The sequence below is a fragment of the Trachypithecus francoisi genome, unplaced genomic scaffold (genome assembly GCF_009764315.1).
Source record: "Trachypithecus francoisi isolate TF-2019V2 unplaced genomic scaffold, Tfra_2.0 Lachesis_group13, whole genome shotgun sequence".
Taxonomy (NCBI): domain Eukaryota; kingdom Metazoa; phylum Chordata; class Mammalia; order Primates; family Cercopithecidae; genus Trachypithecus; species Trachypithecus francoisi.
In genome coordinates this window covers 80,368,177-80,381,302 of record NW_022681458.1, presented here as the reverse complement: position 1 = coordinate 80,381,302, position 13,126 = coordinate 80,368,177, and positions in this window count along the sequence as shown.

Genomic DNA, 13,126 nt, shown 5'->3' with positions numbered 1-13,126 from the left:
AAACTACTTTCAAGATAGAACACTTTTTCGTGCTGAGGCAGATGACTCTGCTCCTACCATACCCCTTCCTTTGTGTGCTATTCCATCAGAGGTCAAAAATATGGTATCCCAGTGAGAAAATAAAATTAGGTGAGAGGGCGAGCTGATCAAGAAAGTTATAGAACATATTTCTTTGTGTAATTAAAAAATACCAGGTCAAGTTTAGGACCTTCCAGTCCTTGCCTGGTCTGCCATGTGGACTTCCTGGACTCCCTGTCCTCCAGTTTGGCCGCTGGCCCATCAGAGGGAGCCTGGGGTCCACTCTCCGCGAACCTGCTGGCCATGCCATAAATGCAGCCTTTTTCTTTCGTAAGCTTGAATGATTTTTTTAAAAGCCTTATTCCCATGGCAAGTTTGAATTTTAAAAGAGAATCACTAAAAATGCCGTGCTTTAATCTAAAGTAATGAATATCTTAACGATGGTGAATTCAGGCAGCATGGCTGGCTGATGGGAAAGTTATGTAACTATTTCAGGAAGTAGATTTTAAGGCAGTAAAGAGTCTGGGAAAGGAGGAGACAGAAATTTGTGTAGCACATCTTACATCATATCATCATATCATACAGTTACCATGAGTAAGGCCAGGCCTCAGGTTTTCCAGATATAAATGAGATACTATCATAAAAAAATTAACTGGCCCTGACTCAAGGTCTGTGTAGTTTTAAGCCCATACATACATAATGTTTCTTTATTTTTTTTTTTTTTTTGAGACGGAGTCTCGCTCTGTCGCCCAGGCTGGAGTGCAGTGGCCGGATCTCAGCTCACTGCAAGCTCCGCCTCCCGGGTTCCCGCCATTCTCCTGCCTCAGCCTCCCAAGTAGCTGGGACTACAGGCGCCCGCCAACGTGCCCGGCTAGCTTTTTTTTTTGTATTTTTTTTAGTAGAGACGGGGTTTCACCGTATTAGCCAGGATGGTCTCGATCTCCTGACCTCGTGATCCGCCCGTCTCGGCCTCCCAAAGTGCTGGGATTACAGGCTTGAGCCACCGCGCCCGGCCTTTACATAATGTTTCTTACGTGTCTGGTAGAAGGCCCTGGGAAAGAAAAAGAGAATGATAGGAACATAAGATTTATGGATGAAAAAATAATAAAGACATTACCAAAATGGGCTAAGTCCTTGCTCGAATGTTACCTTCTAAATTAGGCCCAATTCCCCATTTAAAATCAGCTCCCCTTAGCTTCCCATTTTTCTGATCTTACTTTTCCCCCCCATAGATCTTACCACCATCCAACATCTTATAACATTTATTATTTTTATTGCTTATTGCCTCTTTTTCCTGCATGGAGCTCCATGAGGGCAAGTACTTTTGTTTATTTTGCTCATATATCCCAAGAGTTGAGGAACAATGGTTGGCATAAAATAAGTATTTAATCAGTATTGTTGCCTGAATGAATGAATGAATGGATGAATGTAGGACAGAGAGGATAGGGAGCTGTCCTGCGACCTTCTGTGGCCCAAGCTAGACGACTTCCAGGTCGTCTGGAAGTCGACTTCCAGATGTGAAGCACTTCCAGGTGTGACCAGGAAAGGGTCAAACTCCTTTTTTTTAATTAAACGATTAGATGTTAACCATTATTATCTAAAAATGGTCATTTAATCCTTGTGCTACTGCTTCAAGGGTGCCTTTCAAGATAAATTGCAGGTTTAAAAAAATTGTAATGTGGAGAACTAGTAATAGGAGAGTTTACTGCAGCTATTCAGTTATTTTTCCTGAGAACTGAGGAAAGATTACCAGCTATTTATGAGAAGTATCTGTTTCATGGATTAGTAAAGTGAGAATTAGTTGAACTCCATGTCTACTTCCTTTTGATGTTTTAATTAGTGAAATTTGAATGAATGTATAATCTAATAATACTGTATCCAATGTGATTCTTTTCAGCAATTTGTAGTTTATATAAAAATATACGGTAGTACTAGAATACTACAATTAATTATAAGAACAATCATTTGATTAAATTCTGGAAATGCTAGAAATCTCAAAAAATCCTTGTCAGGTTCATGTGCCAAAACTGTGGAACTCTTTTTTTAACAAGTGATTTACCAGGCTCTTGGGGGATGACTTGGTATAACATCAATTTTAGTGGCAATGCTAAGCTGATGCAGACAAGGAGTTGTCTGGGGGCCTCTGAGCTCTGCAAAGCCTATGGGGCCATCTGGACCATCAGGCTGCTGAGGGATTGAGCTTTCCCTCCAATTGGCACAAACTCTGATGCAGCAAGTTCTCCCTTTCATGCTGCCTCCTCCTCCAGACTCATCCTCTGGAAGAAAGCGTCACAGGGGAGGGAGTTGTGAAGAAGGATGGAGGAAGCAGTAGGCAGGAGAAAGGAAAGCCGGGGAAGGTGGACTCTCTGGAACTGCACAATCTGTTCAGGCATTAATTTACTGTCCTATTATGTGACTGCCACTACCATGGGCAGGACTTTGTGTAGCAGACAAGCCCAAGTTTTAAGACAAAGAGGATGTGATCTCCCCACACCCCATCTTTTAAAGTGTTAAAAGACTACCAGACGGGACTAGACTACCAGTCTAAGGCAGTGAAGAGAGTGTTTTGGGAAAGCAGGGACCCACAGACACCAGCATGGGGTCTTTATATTATGGGGTCATAAATATAAAGGCTAGAAGGGTGGAATTTCCCTGAGGAAGAAGAAAGAAAATGAAGGCAATGATTGCATTAAAAGATGAAGCTACTAATGTCAATGGCAGAACTGCTCTGCATCTCTACCCATGCAGATCAGCCCTGGAGAGTCAGGAAAAGTAAAGACAAGACAGTATTCTTGTGGTGTCAATACACGTATGGGTTACCATATTGTGCCATTGATATCTTTTTCATTTGGGGATATATTTCTCATGCTTTGACCCAATGCTGTTGCTGAACCTCAGTTTTGACCATGCCCTTTACTCAGTTGTCACTTTGATCTTTGGGAAAAATATAGGAAAAGAAAGGCAATGGGAGTGAACAGACATGAAGAGCCAGAGGGTAAGAGTATGTCCTAGCCTTGCTCGCATGTGGGGAAGTATAAGACACAAAAATGAATCAGAGTCTTGTTCTGCTTTTCCTCCCCTACCTCAAACACTGCTAATGATCTTGCCTTGGTAAAAAAGAGACTACTTTATATTCTCTTTTAAACTGAGTTTCCTGGAAACAGATTTTGAGATGAAGAGATGCAAACAGAGTCAGTTTATTTTTTTGGAAGGAGTAAGGGGGAGTTGCTCTTACAAGAGACACCTGTAGGAAAGTGAAGGAAACAGGATGGGGCAGAGTGAAATGCTGAACTGCAGTACAGTGGCAAAGGAGGCCTCTGTCAACCCTTCAGAGACTTCAGGATTTGGACTGTTCCTTCAGAGTTGTCTCAAGTGGAGTAAATGAAACAGACTCATGCCCCTCATCAGTCATTATTTGGCTTCAGGCTACCCTCCAGAGGGCATAGCCTGAGGGGAAGTAGTTCCCCACAGCCTAGGACAATACCCATCAAGAGAGGCAGCTGTGAACTGTCAGCAGCCATATTCATAGGCCCAGGAAGGTGAGTACCTTAACCCTGAAGAGGGAATCTTCACAAAAAATCTGTCTTAGTCCATTCCTCTGCTATAACAAAATACCTGAGATCTGGTAATTTATAAACAATAGCAATTTATTTCTCACAGTTCCAAAGGATGCAAAGCCCAAGATTAAAGCTTTGGCATTTGGGTGTCTGGTGAGGGCCTTCTTGCTGTGTCTTCATATGACAAAGAGTGGAAGGGCAAAAGAAGTCTAATAGCTCACTCCCGTAAGCCTTTTTATAAGGGTATTAATTCCACTCATAAGGACAGAGCCCTCATAGTCTGATCACCTCCTACAGACCCTTCTTAATGCTATCACATTGGGTCTTAGGTTCCAACATGTAAATCTTTAGGGGACACACACTTTCAAACCATAGCAGGACCACAGTGTCCATTATGTAGTCTTACAATTAATTGTTTTATGATATAAAGATGGGAGCAACCAGAAAGAGAAAACTTCAAGGAGTTAAGAGAAAAATAAGGGACTTTAAAGCCAGGTAATAACCCTCAAGAAGAAAACTGGGACTTCATATTTAAACAAACTGTGTCTATGTCTTTCTTAAAAAAATGAAATATCTAGAACTGCACTATCTGGTACAGTAGCCACTAGCCACATGTATCTATTGAGCACTTGAAATGTGGCATATCCAAATTGAGATGTGCTATAAGTGTAAAATAGCACATCACAATAATTTTTAAAGACTTAGTAAGAAAAAAAGTGAACTATCTTATTAATAATTTTTATATTGGTAGCATGTCTATAATATTTTGACTATATTGAATTAAATGACCTATTAAATTTAATTTTACCTACTTCTTGTGACTTTTTAAAATGTAGCTATTAAAAAATTTTAAATTAGTTATGTGTATCCCACCATAGTTTTATTGGACAGAGCTTGTCCAGGATAATCTTAAAGTCTGATAAAGTTGTTATCTCAGGCCACAGACTATAGCAGAGTAGAAATGGAAAAAGCAACATAATGGACATTCTTGTTACGCAACATTCTCAGTAACACATTTCCCTGGCCTTTCTAAGTTGGTAACCTTTTGGGCTCCTCATTTGGCTATTGAGAGGCTGTATTAGCTCAAGCTGCCATGCAAAATGCCAAAGACTGGGTGGCCTGAACAACAGAAATTAATTTTCTCCTCACAGTTCTGGAGGCTGTAAGTCTGAGATCAGGGTGTCAGCATGGTCAGGTTCTGGTGAGGGCACTGTTCCTGGCCTGCAGATAGCCACCTTCCTACTATATAATCACAAGATAGAAGGATGGGGGAGCAGGAGGAGCTCTCTGGTTTCTTCTTTTGCAAGGGCACTAATCCCATCATAAGGGCCACACCTCATTACCTCATCTAAACCTAATTAACTCTCAAAGGACCCATCTCCAAATACCATCACAGTGGGAGTTAAGACTTCAGTATATGAATTTGGAGTTCATAAAAAAAATTCAGTTCAAAACAGAGACCAAGATAGCACCTAGGTCCTGCCACTAGTTTGCCCTCATTGATAGAGCGGCAGTGAACATAGTAAGTACTCAAGACTCATTATGTCACTCTTCTAGGGAACCAGAATCTCTGGGAAGTAAAAAGATTTGCTCTATTCCTATTCAAAAGAGATTCTGAGTTGCTTTAAACATTTTCCTCAGGACAAGAGAATTATATCTGCCACGGCTCAGTGTGGATAGACTATGAAACAGCTGGAGCCCAGTGAGCAAGTTTTTGGGTACAATAAAATAGTTATTCCATATGCCAGGAATATGACTACATTTAGCACTAGTTGATGACCAAGCAGAACTATGAGTCATATTTAGGGCAAAAATAAGGTGATGCAAATAAATTACTTGCATTTGTTTCTATCACCAACTGTGCTATACTTTCATATTTATTTTATTTATTGCCATCAATGTCATGCTAGCCTCCTTTCCCCAGCTCATGATTTTATTTGAACGTCATCCAGAACCACTCATTCCTCCCATTCCCTCTCCCACTGCCAATGACCAAATCCAGATTTTTGTTAACCTCAGCTAGAATGACTGCAACCAGCTTTTTCCTTGATCCTTTTCCTTCCACTTTTTTTCTTCAATCTTTGATTTAGCCTGTTAACTCCTTGTAGGTCATCTTTTCTAAAACATGCCATTTTCCTGCTCAAGAATAACTTCATACTGGTTACCAATCAAACCCAGATACAGTATAACATTCTAGTACACAAGCAAAATGTGTTAGGCTTTCTTCTTCTTTCTTGCTCTTTATCTCTTTTTGGAAAACACTTCTTACTCCTTTCCTATCTTTAAATTATATTAAATATGGATCTAACACCTCATCATTTGAATTATTTATTTATTCTAATTCAGAATCTTTTCTAAAATAATCTAGAACTTCTCTTGATTGATCCCTGACTTTTATAAACTCTACAGTGCCCATAATTTGTATACCATGTTGTTGTTGTATGCCTATATTTTTTCTAATAATTTTATACCTATAATCATTGGACTCTCAACCAATTTGTTAACTCTCCCAGGTCAGAGATTACATTTTATATCTCAAATCAGAAAAGAAAATTAATATTTGTTGAATGCCTCCTCTGTGCCAGTAACTGTAACATGTTCAACATTTGTTATTCAGAATTCTCTGAGTCCACTTTTGTGTGTGTGTGCATGCTCTCCCTTCATCATTTCCACATTGCCCTGCCAGATAGCCCTGACTACTTATGCCAAATAACACCAACCCAAGTAAGTAGCAAGTTTACTAGTGTTTTAGGACAATGATGCTGGAATTTCCACTAGTTATTTCTTCTACTTGGGTTCCAGACTCCAGCCTGTTCCAGGACTTTGTCTTTCTTCAACATTTTCTTGCTTCCTTTCTATCTCCTTCTAAATGATCCTGTTTTGTGCAAAACAGGTAAGCTATTTCTTTGATTCATTCACAGCAGAGTCACAACAAGGTCTCATCTTAAAAAATAAATTCGCCTGTTAGGGAGTTTCTAAAGCAAAGACAGTTTCTCTTTCTGTCTCTCTCTTTCTCTCCCTAAAACAAAGGCAGTTTAGTTTTTTGCAAGCTATAATTTTTTTTATTTACTATGCAAACATTTTCTCATTTAATCCTCCCAACAATCCATTTCACGGCAGCTAGTGATACACATTTAATGCTTATTATGCACCAGGCACTATTCTAAGTGCATTATTCATATTATTTCATTTAACCTGCACTATAAACACAAGACACAGGTATTGTTATTATTCACATTTTACAGGCTTGGAGTGAAGATAAGCACTTTGTCTAAGAGTAAGCGAAAGAGCTGGAATAAAAACCTAGGCAGTCTGATTCCAGAGCCCAAACCCTCGATGTTGCTGTCCCGGCCCACAGAGAAGGAAGCAGACATAAGAGATTAAGTGATCTTCTGTGGTCACTCAGATGGTGACCAATGTTACTGAAGTCCTTGCTCTGTCTGCCGGGGTCTCATGTTCCATTCTTTGCTTTGTTAGGGAAAGCATTATTGTCCTTCCCTTGTCGCCCTCACTCCATTCTTTGCTTTGTTAGGGAAAGCATTATTGTCCTTCCCTTGTCGCCCTCACTTGGCTTCCCCAACAGGTACTTAATGTAACTTAATTGTGTATATTAAATTCACGGAGATCTGAAGGGGAGGTCAGCACTTTTATAAGACTTACCCTCAATTTCTCCTTTTGTTTGATTTCCTCATATCCTATCTATCAACAAATTTGCCACCAGTATGCCTCTTTTCTAGTCCATTCCATCACGATCACCCTATTCCACACAATAGACTTGCCTAGTACCATCTAACTGCTCTCTCGGCTTCTATTTTGTCCCTTTCAACCAATTTGTCAGAGTAGCTGGAGTGCATATCAGTTCTTGTCACTCTCTGGATGAAAATCTCCACTGGCTTCTGATTATCCTCAGACTGAAATCCAGCTCTAGACAGTGGCCAACGAGGCCCTGTGTGAGCTGGCTCTGCCCTTTTTTCCAACCTCATTTTAGGTCATTCTCGTTACTCATCACTCTTCAACCACCCTGGCCTTTTTGCAGTTCCTTGAACATTCCAGGTTTTCTTCACGTGGGACTCAGCCTATGCAGTTGTTTTTGTCTGGGAAGCCTCTTCCCTCCACCCTTTAAGGTGGTCCTTTTCTTGTTTTCCTCTTCTTGTTTTCCAAGTCACCCTCTAAAATGTCACCTCCATTCCGGGTCCTCCCTTAACCTTTATATTCGTTACATGCCATCTCTGTTTCTTATGTAATAGATGGATAAATAAATGGTGAGTAGATCCACTGGAGAATGGGTATATAAAACAGATGATATTGAACAGATAAATAAGTACAATGACTACTAGATCCATTGGAGACATAAAGCAAAAGTACATACAATGACTAGAAAACAAGTTTAAGGTAATATGTAAAAAATGTTTGTCAGTGTGTACAGATTAAAAGCATGATGTATGAGGGAAGCTAAAATAAAAGAGAGAAGATTAACATGGGGCTTACTCAGAGATGATTTATTGGAGGTTGGGAGACTTTGTTGTGAAATACTGCATGGTTTTGGACTGGAGGAAATTTTTATGCTAGAGGGAAACTGTAAGAAACCTAACTTCATAGGATCAGAGAGGTTATGCTGGAAGGTAATAATAATAACAATGTGGGGTCAATTTTTGATGGACACAAAAAGTGACATGTTCATATAGCAATTGTAAATTTATGTTAGTAATTGATTATTATTATTATTTTTTTTTTTTGATGGAGTCTCTCCCTGTCACCAGGTTGGAGTGCAGTGGCACGATCTCAGCTCACTGCAACCTCCATCTCCCAGGTTCAAGTGATTCTCCTGCCTCAGCTTCCCGAGTAGCTGGGACTACAGGTATGCACCACCATGCCCAGCTAATTTTTGTGTTTTTAGTAGAGACGGGGGTTTCACCATGTTGGCCAGGATGGTCTCGGTCTCTTGACCTCGTGATCTGCCTGCCTCAGCCTCCCAAAGTGCTGGGATTACAGGCGTGAGCCACCACGTCCGGCCTGGTGATTGATTTTTTTTAAAGTGTGGTAGAAATTTCACAGTCTAATACTGTCATTGTTGCTCAAAAGATTTTTGAATATTTCCTATGAAATGGCCCAGAGAGTATGATACGCATTTTTTTCTTCAACTTTTTTTTCTCATTTATTTCCTCCAGCAAATTTCTGCTCTTTTGCATTAATGTCATTTTTGAAAATGGACAAAAGTTATGTAGAGCCAAACCCAGTGAATGAAATGGTGATATGCTATTACTAATATCTAGGGTCAAATGTAATACCTCACTCTAATTATATTAATATCTTTATCTATATCTAGCTAGTTTTCCATCTATCTACCTTTGTATCTAGCTATCTATTCAATATGTTAATCTATTTAATATGTCAATAGTATGCTCAGAAGGGTTTACAACTGAAGACATTCCAAGACTTAGTGAGGAAGTTCAGCATAACTGGAATTTGAATATACTTCCCAAGAGGGAAAAAATTTCATTTACAAATATGGGTTCTGGTGCTTTCTTAAAAAATAAAAATTAAAAAAAAACTCTTCCTGCTTTTTTTAAGCTCCATTTTTTACTTAGCTCATAAGATTCTAAACACTTGTATTGCATGCAAATAGGCAGATTTTATAAAAAGAAAAGTGTCATTTTAAAGAATTGGCTACTTTGGTCAAGTCAGAGCTCCCTAAGGGATTTCTGTCCTCAAAGTCACAATACAGTGATTCTTCACAAGAGACGCAATGCTTGCTTTGGGATTCTAAAGGGAACATTAATATGTCTCGTAAAAATAAGGAATTCTTAAATGAATAATTTGTGTACAACACTATAGATAGTGCCTAGCACATATGGTATATTTAGTAAAAATTGGTTCCTTTTCCACGAATCATGGTTTGAGAATTCAATATCCTCTACAGTTTTATTTTACCTCTATCAGTGGTAACCTGCATGTTTTGAACAGGAGCAGGTACAGAAGTTCGGTAACAGGGGGCCAGGGGAGGGAGAGCGTCCAGATAAGTGGCTAATACATGCTGGGCTTAATACCTAGGTGATGGGTTGACAGGTGCAGCAGACCACCATGGCACACGTTTACCTGTGTAACAAACCTGCACATCCTGTACATGTATCCTGGAACTTTAAAAAAAAGTTAAATACAATTTTTAAAAAAACAAGAAGTTCAGTAATATTGTCTTTTATAGAAGATAGAAATTTTTGTTTCCGTTACTAGTATTGCAAAAGGGGTGTTTGGATTGAGAAAATTAAACTATCTTGTTATAAAATCCATTCTGTGATGTTTCTAAATTATTTGGTTAGAGAATTGGTCAGATGTGCTTGAGTCATTTCCTGTGTGAAACTGAATGCTCATACATAAGAGCAATTGGCTCTTTGGAAATTATAACTTCTTATGAAGTAATTCTCATATTTCGTTAGTTGTGATTGAATCAGTCTGAGTCCAGTCTGAAGGGAGAAACCACATAGTAATAGGAACAGATAAAGTTTGATATAAATAATTATGAACTATATCAGTATTGAAGTAACAGAGGATTACCTAATAAGAAGTAAAAATAATTATAAAGGACATAGAAATAGCAGATGTATGAAGCAGCTACCACCATTAGACCTGAGAGAGAGCATGCAAGGCTGAGATCAAGGCGTTACTGGAGAAGGCAGTTATGAGTGTGGGTCACTGAATGGTGGAGAAGTTGCTGTGGTGCCAATGGAACTTGCTGGAAATATTCCCCCTAGGGTGCTAGGGAAAGCTGTTCATAAGAGGTGTCACTTGAGGCACTCAACACAAAACTGCCCGAGGAGGTGCCAGCAGAGTTGCTGGCCACTGAACACTGCTGGCTGCAGTGCACTGTAAGACCTTGTTGCTGGAGAAAGCCACATAGACTACAGGAACTGGATGCTAGAGAAGCCACCCACACTGCAGGAGCTGGCTAAGCAAGCACACAAGAAGCAGGAAGCAAAACCCAACCCTTTTTTCCTGCAATGTCTCTCCAGTCCCTCCCACTTGCAAAGCCTAATATCTTGCCAGGAGGCAAAGAAAAAATATTTAAAGGGCCCAGATGCATTTTCAGAGACCTGACAAAAAAGTTGAATTTGGAGATAAAAGTCAACAAATTGATAACTGGCACTGTTGTTTTCTGATATTGTAGGGACTAAAAATATTAATATGAATATTCACAGAAATTCCCCCTCCCCCTATTCCCATTTCTAAGATATGAAAACCATTTGTGGTTCAGGCATCTATCAAGTCTGGGATACTGAACAGAGTGAGGCAAAGAAATAAACATAGTAAAACCATATTGATTTACATTATGAAGGAAGCAATCAGGGAGACCTTGGGAGAAAGGGCCAGGGAGATAAAGAGCTACACATGATGATTTTAGGAACATAATTTTAAGGAGAAGTACACTAAGAAGTAGTGTTCATGCTATACTAAATGGTTCTTTGGGAAATACAGAGTTAAAATAATTTTTTAAAATATTGTATAATATATAACTTTTCTTTGGAACTTTTTCATTTGCATGTCAGGAATAAACCTTTAAGTTGGTTTTATATTAATTTAGACACTGTTGTTGAGTTTCTTCTAAATACAACTCCATGCTGAGAGAAACCACAAAGAGGCCCAGCTTCAACTGGGTTACACTGATCACAACATTTTAAAGCATTGCAGATCTACTTGAAGGTGAGATTGGAAAGTGCTGAGCCCTATTTATTAATTCATAACTTTTAAATCCAAGTTAAAGCTCAGATGGTAGATGAGGCTATGGGAAGAAGACTACTTTTGGAAAGTAACACTTATGTGTATATATTGATGATATGTATCTTTTTGTTATGTCCATAGAAGATCTGGACATTAAATTGTCCCCCAGCTACACTGAATAGCATATTCATAGCAACGATGTTTCATTACAGATACTACTTACCTTTTTGGGATGAGTCTTTTGAGCCAATCATTGATGAAAGGGAGAGGGCTCCAATCTTGTTTATATCCTACTTAAATGTTAAACATAGATCTAAAATTCACTATTAGTATGCTATACCGTTATCCTATCCACACAGTAGACTTGCCTAGTGTCATCTAACTGCTCTTTTTGCTTCTATTTTGTACTACTGCAACTTGTGTAGACTGTTTTTGAGGTGTCAACAAATATCAGGTTTTTTCATCTATGTTTTTCATAGTAGTAGCTGAGGCTACTACAATTGCTGGTATTCTTCGGACAACTCCTGCTCCTATATTCTATACATTAATTCCTATGAGGTGACAACACCTAAACATGCTCCATGAAATATCCAAATTTTCATTAGAGTCCCTCAAGGTTGATATTATTATAGTTCCCTATGGTCTCAGAGAGATTAAGTGGCTTGCCCAAGTCACAAAGCCAGTGAGGATCCAAACCCAAGTTTGTCTCACTCTATGCTGTCCCTATAGAAAGGCTGTCCCTATAAAATATATAAAATCATCTATCTAGTAAGACTAAGGAGAAATGCACAAACTGAAGAATGCAGAAGAAGTTTCAAATAAACTTCATAAGTCTTATAAGGAAAAAACTAATTTTCTTATTTCTTTATTGTTATGACTCACATAATTGTTAGCCAGATTTTGGGAGTGAGAGTTTTATCACGCTCAGGAGGAGGGAGAGATACCTTCCATACATTTCTCTCCATTCCAGTTTAGAAAATGTGAACGGGCTAGATTCTGGGAAGTGACATTTGGGTTTTGTGTTTGAAGACCATAAAGGGTATCTGCTGAAGAGTTGGCAAAGAACAACTTCTAACCATGTGCAGAGGCACTCATTTGAGAAAGGATAAGGGAGACCAGAAAAGACTATAGCAGGAGCATTTGGTAGAATGTATCAATAATACCCAATAAGCAATTTATTTTGGAGTTGGACAATGCTAATATTTTATCACTCTCTATTATTCTTCCCCACTGGCACATATGTGTGTTTGAGTCTCTTAAATCTTAAAAGCAACAATGATAAGAGAAACTCCAACCCTCTTTGGCTTTATGGTTAACTGAATTGAAAACACCAGAATTCTTTTCTCTAAGGCATAACACTCTGCTGTAGGGACTATTAGACTGCAGAGAGGAATCTATAGCATTATGCACTTTCACAATTACTTGTGACATGCACTAATTAATCATCCTTTGGAAAATCGTATCTTATTTACGTTTGTGTTGCCATAATCAATGCCTTACATTCAAGATATTTACATAAACTCTAAGTTGCTGTATTTTAATTTCATGTGGTCTGAAATGATATCAAACTTTTAGGATTATGCTTTATATTTCTTATCAACCAGGTCTGTCAATAATCTGTTGGTTTGAAAATACTTGTTCTATAATTTCCTGGCACTTGGGGGCCTTTCGAAACTGCCCTAAGACACGTGACTCCAGACAGGGTACCTGTTCTGTGAGATCTTTACGATGCCTTTTAACATACATGAGCTACATTTCAATATGTATTGTACTGGGCAGGTATTTAGCCATGGTTGATATTACTACAAGTAATATCAAGGTCTTAATGAATGGACAAG